Source organism: Engystomops pustulosus, chromosome 6, assembly GCF_040894005.1.
Source record: "Engystomops pustulosus chromosome 6, aEngPut4.maternal, whole genome shotgun sequence".
Lineage (NCBI taxonomy): Eukaryota > Metazoa > Chordata > Amphibia > Anura > Leptodactylidae > Engystomops > Engystomops pustulosus.
In genome coordinates, this window is record NC_092416.1 from 125328321 (window position 1) to 125336813 (window position 8493).

An 8493-nucleotide genomic window follows, 5' to 3' on the forward strand; every position below is an offset into this window, starting at 1 on the left:
GCATGTAAGTGCTTGTTCTTGTGACAGAATTTTAAAGTTAAATCTTGTGCTCAGTCCGAATCTGTCGGATTGACCCTCCCCCGATTTCTGTTGCATGAAAGCCGGTGCGATTGTGCCAAAATCCGATCGCGTACGACACAATCCCCTTCCAAATACCTGTCCCAACCGCGCAATCCCCGAAAACGTCGGGAAGTCCGCCGGAAATGTGATCTGCGAACCCTTAGTAAATAAGCCCCACAGTGTGCTTACCTCACCACGGCAATGCATAATGCAGCCGTGAGCAACTTGTGTGGCCAGTTCACTGATGACCAAAACGCTTGTGTTCATGATTTGAGAAAACCAGTGAAGTGATAACATAATGTCCTGGAGGGATTTATTCTGGCCTAAACAATTTTACACCACCTAATATACAATAAAATGAAAATTCTCCTTCATTAGAATGAAAGTGTATAAATTTATTAAGTGAAAAGCAATCCAAAAGTAAATGCATGTAACGTTTCGGTCTTAACCAAGAAGTTCATGAGACACTGAAAACAAACAAAAAAATAAAATAAATATGTGGAAAAAAACACCCGGGTAAAATGAGTAGTTCACATCATAGTATGTCACGGGTGCACCCCTGTTTGCCCCCGCTGCAGGCCGGTCGCTGAACTCACCTCTCCCGGCTCCTGCTCTTCCTCGGACTGCCGTGCGCGCGCGTCCCCGGCTCCTGCCGAAAATTTAAAGGGCCAGCGCACCGCTAATTGGTGCACTGGCTGAACCTCACCTTTAAGAATCCTGCCTCTTCCTGTGTCCCCTGCCGGATCTTTGTGCCTCATAGCCTTAGAGAAAGCTTCCTAGCGATTATTCCTGCGTTCCTGTGTATTCCTGCGTTCCTGTGTATTCCTGCGTTCCTGTGTATTCCTGCGTTCCCGTGTATTCCTGTGTGTTCCCGCTCCTGTGTCCTGTGTTACCCGAGTTCCTCCGTGTTGCTGTGTTCCCGTTCCCACCTGCCTGGACCTCCTGTTGCTGACCCCGGATTTGGACCTGACGTTGCACCTCTGCCGCCTGCCCTGACCCTGTGCCTGGACCTGTCTACGAGATTGTCATCCGCTAAGGTACCTCGACCTCGGCTGCCACCGTGGGCTAGTTACACCTGGGAACGACCCAGTGGTATCCTGCCGCAGCAAGTCCAACCCGCTTTGCGGCGGGCTCTGGTGAATACCAGGTGCCGCTAGGCTAAGGTTCCGGGTGTTGGCTAGTTACATCTCCCGCGGTGGTCCAGAGGATCCACTGATCCTAACAGTAAGATCCGGCCATGGATCCCGCCGAGGTTCCGCTTCCCACTCGACCAAACTTTGCCGCCATAGTGGTCCAGCAATCCCGGGAGATTGCCGCTCAACGTGAACAGCTGGATCAAGTCTCCACCATGCTGCAACAGCTGCTAGCCGCCCAGCAACAGCAACAGGTTCCCGTGTCTGCTCCCGTGGCTCCTGCAACCCCGGTCTGCCTTCCTGTTGCTGAACCACGACTACGGCTGTCTATGCCCAGCAAATTTGACGGAGACCCCAAACAGTGCAGGGGTTTTATTACTCAATGCTCCCTACAAATAGAACTTATGCCTTCGCAATTTATCACGGAGCGTTCCAAGGTGGCATTTTTCGTCAGTCTTCTCTCTGGGAAGGCCCTGGCCTGGGCCACTCCTCTTTGGGACAGAGGCGACCCGGTCACGACTACTCTTGCGGCTTTTCTGGCGGAGTTCCGGGCCGTTTTTGAGGAACCAGCACGGGCTTCTTCTGCCGAGACTGCGTTGTTGAATCTGCACCAAGGCAACTCATCTGTGGGAGAGTATGCTGTTCAGTTCCGCACCCTGGCCACTCGGATAGATGTCCGGTTCAAGGAACGCGCCGAGGAACTTCGCTCTGAGCATCCTCAAGCTCAGGTAAGACGTTTTCCTCGCCTCGCACCTGCCTTCCAAAGACCGCTCCAGCCTCCGCCTGTATCGTCTGCTGAGGAACCCATGCAGGTGGACAGAATCCGGCTCTCTCTACAAGAGCGTTCCAGAAGACGACAGGAGAACCTTTGTCTGTATTGTGCCAGTCCAGGGCACTTCATCGGGACTTGTCCTGTTCGTCCCCCACGTCCGGGAAACGCCAGCACCTAGGGCTCTTGGGAGAAGCGTCCCTAGGTGTGTGCCAAGCTTCTCCACGTCTGATTATTCCTGTGCTCCTCAGCGTAGACACCGGCACCCAGATTCAAGTTTCTGCTTTCCTGGATTCAGGCTCTACAGCGAACTTTATGGACGCAGCCCTGGTCTCCCGGCATCACTTCCCAGTGGTTCGTCTTGAGAAACCATTGTCCATTGCCTCAGTCAGTGGCCAGATTCTTTCCGTGCCCATCCGGTTTCGCACGGAACCCCTGCTTCTGCAAGTTGGAGCCTTGCATAAAGAAAGACTTTCTTTTTTTGTACTGCCCCAAAGCACTTCCACCCTCCTGTTGGGTCTCCCCTAGTTGCAGCAACATGCCCCTATGCTGGACTGGTCCTCTGGGGAGATTCTCCGTTGGGGCCCGGCTTGTTCTTCTCATTGTATGGATGTCCCTCGTCCGCTCCCTGTCTGGACTTCCACCTTGTCTCCCAAGCCCCTGGAGGGGCTCCCCGCTCCATACTTGGATTTCGCAGATGTGTTCTCCAAAAAACAGGCAGAGACTCTTCCTCCACATCGTCCCTATGATTGTCCCATCGACTTGCTGCCCGGCTCTTCTCCTCCACGGGGTCGGGTGTACCCGCTCTCGGTACCCGAAACAGCCGCCATGTCTGAATATATTAAGGAAAATCTGCAAAGAGGTTTCATACGTAAATCCTCCTCTCCAGCTGGCGCAGGTTTCTTTTTTGTCACCAAGAAAGATGGCTCTCTTCGCCCCTGTATAGACTATCGCGGTCTTAACAAAGTCACCGTTAAGAATCGCTACCCCTTGCCGCTGATCACGGAGTTGTTTGATCGTCTACGGGGCGCGAGAGTCTTTACCAAGTTGGATCTTCGTGGTGCCTACAATCTTATTCGCATCAGGAAGGGTGACGAGTGGAAGACTGCCTTTAACACCCGTGATGGGCATTTTGAATATTTAGTTATGCCCTTTGGACTTTCATCAAATGCCACTTTCATTAAAGGAGCCTTCCATTCCTTGGCTACATTATTTCCGACAGAGGCCTGCAGATGGATCCTGCTAAACTATCTGCAGTTCTTCAGTGGCCACGCCCAGTGGGACTGCGTGCTATCCAAAGATTCCTGGGCTTTGCCAATTATTATAGGCAATTCATTCCACATTTTTTTTCCCTGGTAGCTCAACTGGTGGCGCTAACAAAGAAAGGTGTCAATTCTCGTCTCTGGCCCCCTGCGGCTGAGGAGGCCTTCACGAGATTAAAGACGGCGTTTTCCTCTGCATCTGTTCTTACCAGACCTGATACCGAGAAGCCATTCTTTCTGGAAGTCGATGCCTCTTCCGTAGGAGCTGTAGCGGTTCTTACCCAGATGGGGCCTAGGGGCCGAACTCTCTCCTGTGGCTTCTTCTCCAAAACATTTTCCTCCGCAGAGAGAAATTATTCTATAGGGGATCGTGAGCTTCTGGCTATCAAGCTTGCCTTGGAGGAATGGCGTCATCTGCTGGAGGGAGCTCGATTTCCAGTCAGCATTTTCACGGACCACAAGAACCTCCAGTACCTGCAGACAGCTCAACGGTTGAACCCACGTCAAGCCCGGTGGTCCCTATTCTTTTCCCGTTTTGACTTCCAGATCCATTTTCGCCCAGCCGAGAAAAACATCAAGGCTGACGCCCTGTCACGTGCTTCCGATGTTATGGGGGAGGACTATGCTCCGAGACACATCATTCCTCCAGAGCGGCTTGTGCTGGCAGCGCTGGTGGACCTTCGGCAATTACCTCCCGGCAAGACTTATGTACGACCTGGACTTCGAAAGAGGATCCTGACCTGGGGACATTCTTCTCGAGTGGCTGGGCACCCTGGGGTGCAGCGCTCTGTGGCCCTGATTTCCCGTTTCTATTGGTGGCCTGATTTGGTCAAGGACGTTCAGGATTTTGTGCGGTCTTGTGCCTCTTGTGCTCGCAATAAGCCCTCACGACAAAAACCAGCTGGTCTTCTGTTGCCGTTACCCATGCCTACCTGCCCGTGGTCTCACGTGGCTATGGACTTTATTACTGATCTGCCGCCATCATCTGGCAATACCGTTATCTGGGTGGTAACAGACCGCTTCTCTAAGATGTCCCATTTTGTCCCTCTACCAGGTTTGCCTTCAGCCCCACGTCTTGCCAGTCTCTTCTTCCAGCACATCTTCCGGCTTCATGGCCTTCCCCGGCACATCGTTTCTGCCTATCATCCTCAGTCCAACGGCCAAGTAGAGAGGGTGAATCAGACTTTGGGATGCTATCTCCGCCACTTTGTGTCCGCTCGTCAGGATGACTGGGCTTCTCTTTTACCATGGGCGGAGTTTTCCTACAATTCCCTGGACTCCACTTCTGCTGGTTCTGCTCCCTTCTTTTTAATTACGGACTGCACCCACGGCCTCCTCTTCCGTTACCTATGTCCTGCTGTGGAGGACTTGGTACAGGATCTAAAAGCCATCTGGGAACAAGTCCGTACCTCATTGCTCCAAACCTCTGCCAAGACCAATGAATCAAGCGGACAAGAAACGTCAGCCTTTTCCTGTCTTAGCTCCTGGTGACAGGGTCTGGTTATCCTCAAGGTACGTCCGACTGAAGATCCCTGGCTACAAATTGGGACCCCGGTTCTTGGGTCCATTTGAAATCCTCAGTCGCATCAGCCCGGTAGCCTACAAGTTGCGGCTGCCTCCTAGCATGCGCATACCCAACTCCTTCCATGTTTCCCTCCTCAAGCCAGTCATCTTAAACCGCTTCACCCAACAAGTTCCTCTCCCTCCGGCCCCACAAGCGGACTCTACTGATGTCTTCAAGGTGAAGGAGATCTTGGATACTAAGACAGTGAGAGGTAGGTGGTTGTTTCTGGTAGACTGGAAGGGATTTGGTCCTGAGGAGAGATCTTGGGAGCCAGAGGATAACATCTTGGACAAGAGCCTGCTCCAACGTTTTCTCAGGCCCAAGAAGAGAGGGAGGCCGAAGGGGGGGGGTACTGTCACGGGTGCTCCCGCAATCCCTGTCTCGGATCGCGGGCGCATCCGTGCACCCCCGTTTGCCCCCGCTGCAGGCCGGTCGCTGAACTCACCTCTCCCGGCTCCTGCTCTCCCCCGGACTGCCGTGCGCGCGCGTCCCCGCCTCCTAGGGCGCGCGCGCGGCTCCTGCCGAAAATTTAAAGGGCCAGCGCACCGCTAATTGGTGCACTGGCTGAACCTCACCTTTAAGAATCCTGCCTCTTTCTGTGTCCCCTGCCGGATCTTTGTTCCTCATAGCCTTAGAGAAAGCTTCCTAGCGATTATTCCTGCGTTCCTGTGTATTCCTGCGTTCCTGTGTATTCCTGTGTGTTCCCGCTCCTGTGTCCTGTGTTACCCGAGTTCCTCCGTGTTGCTGTGTTCCCGTTCCCACCTGCCTGGACCTCCTGTTGCTGACCCCGGATTTGGACCTGACGTTGCACCTCTGCCGCCTGCCCTGACCCTGTGCCTGGACCTGTCTACGAGATTGTCATCCGCTAAGGTACCTCGACCTCGGCTGCCACCGTGGGCTAGTTACACCTGGGAACGACCTAGTGGTATCCTGCCGCAGCAAGTCCAACCCGCTTTGCGGCGGGCTCTGGTGAATACCAGGTGCCGCTAGGCTAAGGTTCCGGGTGTTGGCTAGTTACATCTCCCGCGGTGGTCCAGAGGATCCACTGATCCTAACATAGTAGAAGTAGTGAGTGGACTATCTAGACATAACGATCTGCCTAATATGTTGCATCTATAGCAACTCACAGTAGATGGTAAAAGTGCTACTGACATACACTCACCGGCCACTTTATTAGGTACACCTGTCCAACTGCTCGTTAACACTTAATTTCTAATCAGCCAATCACATGGCGGCAACTCAGTGCATTTAGGCATGTAGACATGGTCAAGACAATCTCCTGCAGTTCAAACCGAGCATCAGTATGGGGAAGAAAAGTGATTTGAGTGCCTTTGAACGTGGCATGGTTGTTGGTGCCAGAAGGGCTGGTCTGAGTATTTCCGAAACTGCTGATCTGCTGGGATTTTCACACACAACCATCTCTAGGGTTTACAGAGAACGGTCCGAAAAAGAAAAAACATCCAGTGAGCGGCAGTTCTGTGGGCAGAAATGCCTTGTTGATGCCAGAGGTCAGAGGAGAATGGGCAGACTGGTTCGAGCTGATAGAAAGGCAACAGTGACTCAAATCGCCACCCGTTACAACCAAGGTAGGTAGAAGAGCATCTCTGAATGTACAGTACGTCGAACTTTGAGGCAGATGGGCTACAGCAGCAGAAGACCACACTGGGTGCCACTCCTTTCAGCTAAGAACAGGAAACTGAGGCTACAATTTGCACAAGCTCATCGAAATTGGACAGTAGAAGATTGTAAAAACGCAGCCTGGTCTGATGAGTCTCGATTTCTGCTGCGACATTCGGATGGTAGGGTCAGAATTTGGCGTCAACAACATGAAAGCATGGATCCATCCTGCCTTGTATCAACGGTTCAGGCTGGTGGTGGTGGTGTTATGGTGTGGGGAATATTTTCTTGGCACTCTTTGGGCCCCTTGGTACCAATTGAGCATCGTTGCAACACCACAGCCTACCTGAGTATTGTTGCTGACCATGTCCATCCCTTTATGATGTCCATCCCTTTGCAGCCGACCTTCCTGGGGGGAATAGCAATGAGGGGGTGTGTATAAATTATCTTCCGACAGAGCCAGGAGGCACTTGCCTAGCGGAGCGGTAAGTGCCTCTGGCTCATTTCCATAAAGTTATAAAGTGGATATTTTGGGGTAGCAGACATGCTGGGAAGTGCCAGGAGGACTCCCTATTAACCCCTAAGGTAATGAGCATGCATTTGGTGACAATCTACCACCCCTAAAAGTGGTGGTAGATGTCCTTTAAGTCGACACTGAATTGCCACTGATTTCATGTTATGCAGTGACTGTAGAAGTTAAAGGAAACCTACCACTTGTAGTGGCAGGTTTCCGATGGCAATATCGGGCACCAGCTCAGGGTGAGCTGGTGCCGGAGCTTATTTTAGTTAGTGTTTTAAACCGCGGTATCGCGGTTTAAAACACTTTTTAAACGTTGTAGCCGGCGCAGGCAGGTACGCGCTCGGCACGCGGCTCTCATTCACTTTCTATGTAGCCGTGCGCACGGTAAGCGCCGAGCGCGTACCTGCCTGCGCCGGCTACAACGTTTAAAAAGTGTTTTAAACCGCGATACCGCGGTTTAAAACACTAACTAAAATAAGCTCCGGGTGAGCTGGTGCCCGATATTGCCATCGGAAACCTGCCACTACAAGTGGTAGGTTTCCTTAAAGGGCATCTACCACCAGGATGAAGGATTGTAAACCAAGCACACTGACATAATAGTGTGTGTCCCCTCTGGCATGATCTATTTCCTGTTTTTTTTAAGGATCTCAAAATTATGCAAATTAGCCTGAGAGACTCTGGTTAATTGAACCTGGAGCCCCTCAGGTTCAATTGCATAATTTTTATTCTTAAAAACAAGGGCATAAGAAGCTTAAAGAGTGTCCTTGGTTTACAATCCTTCAACCTTGTGGTAGATGTATTTTGACCTTTAATGAGAATATAAAAAAGCACTGCATTAATCAGTCCCTGACTAATTGGACTCATGTACAGAAAAATCAGTTGTGTGCCTTTAAATAAACCAAATTACTAAATCAAGAGCTATGGTATATAGACAAAAAGAAAGTAGTCACTGTCCAAGGTACTGAATGTAAAAAACAACCATACATGAAGACACTATTTTAGTAGTTGTAATCCTCAACATAAGGGGCAGGACTTATATTCATATTCATAAGGCAGAGTATTATTGTACAGTAGTTATAGTCATGTACTTCAAGGGCATTAATATAGTAGCTATATATATATATATATATATATATATATATATCAGGATTATAGCAGTTATATTCTTGTACAAAGGGAACAGAGTTATAGTGGTTATATTCTTGTTCATGGGGAAAGTAATACAGTAGTTATATTTATTCTTGTACATAGGGGACACTGTTATAGTAGTTATATTCTTGTTCTTGTTCATGTCCATTACTACTAAGTAATATAGTAGTTATATTCATTTATATTTGAGGCAGTATTATAGTAGTTTCTGCCTTCTATGTATAATTATGTAACTACTATAATACTGCCTCCTATGTATAATGATGTATTATATATAACTTAATATACTATAAGTAGTTATTATACATAGTAGGCAGCATTATAGCAGTTATAGGGGCATGGGGCAGCATTTCAATACAATATAACACATACTCTAGTACAAGAAAGTAAAGTTGTTCATCCAACTCAGGTCACCTACA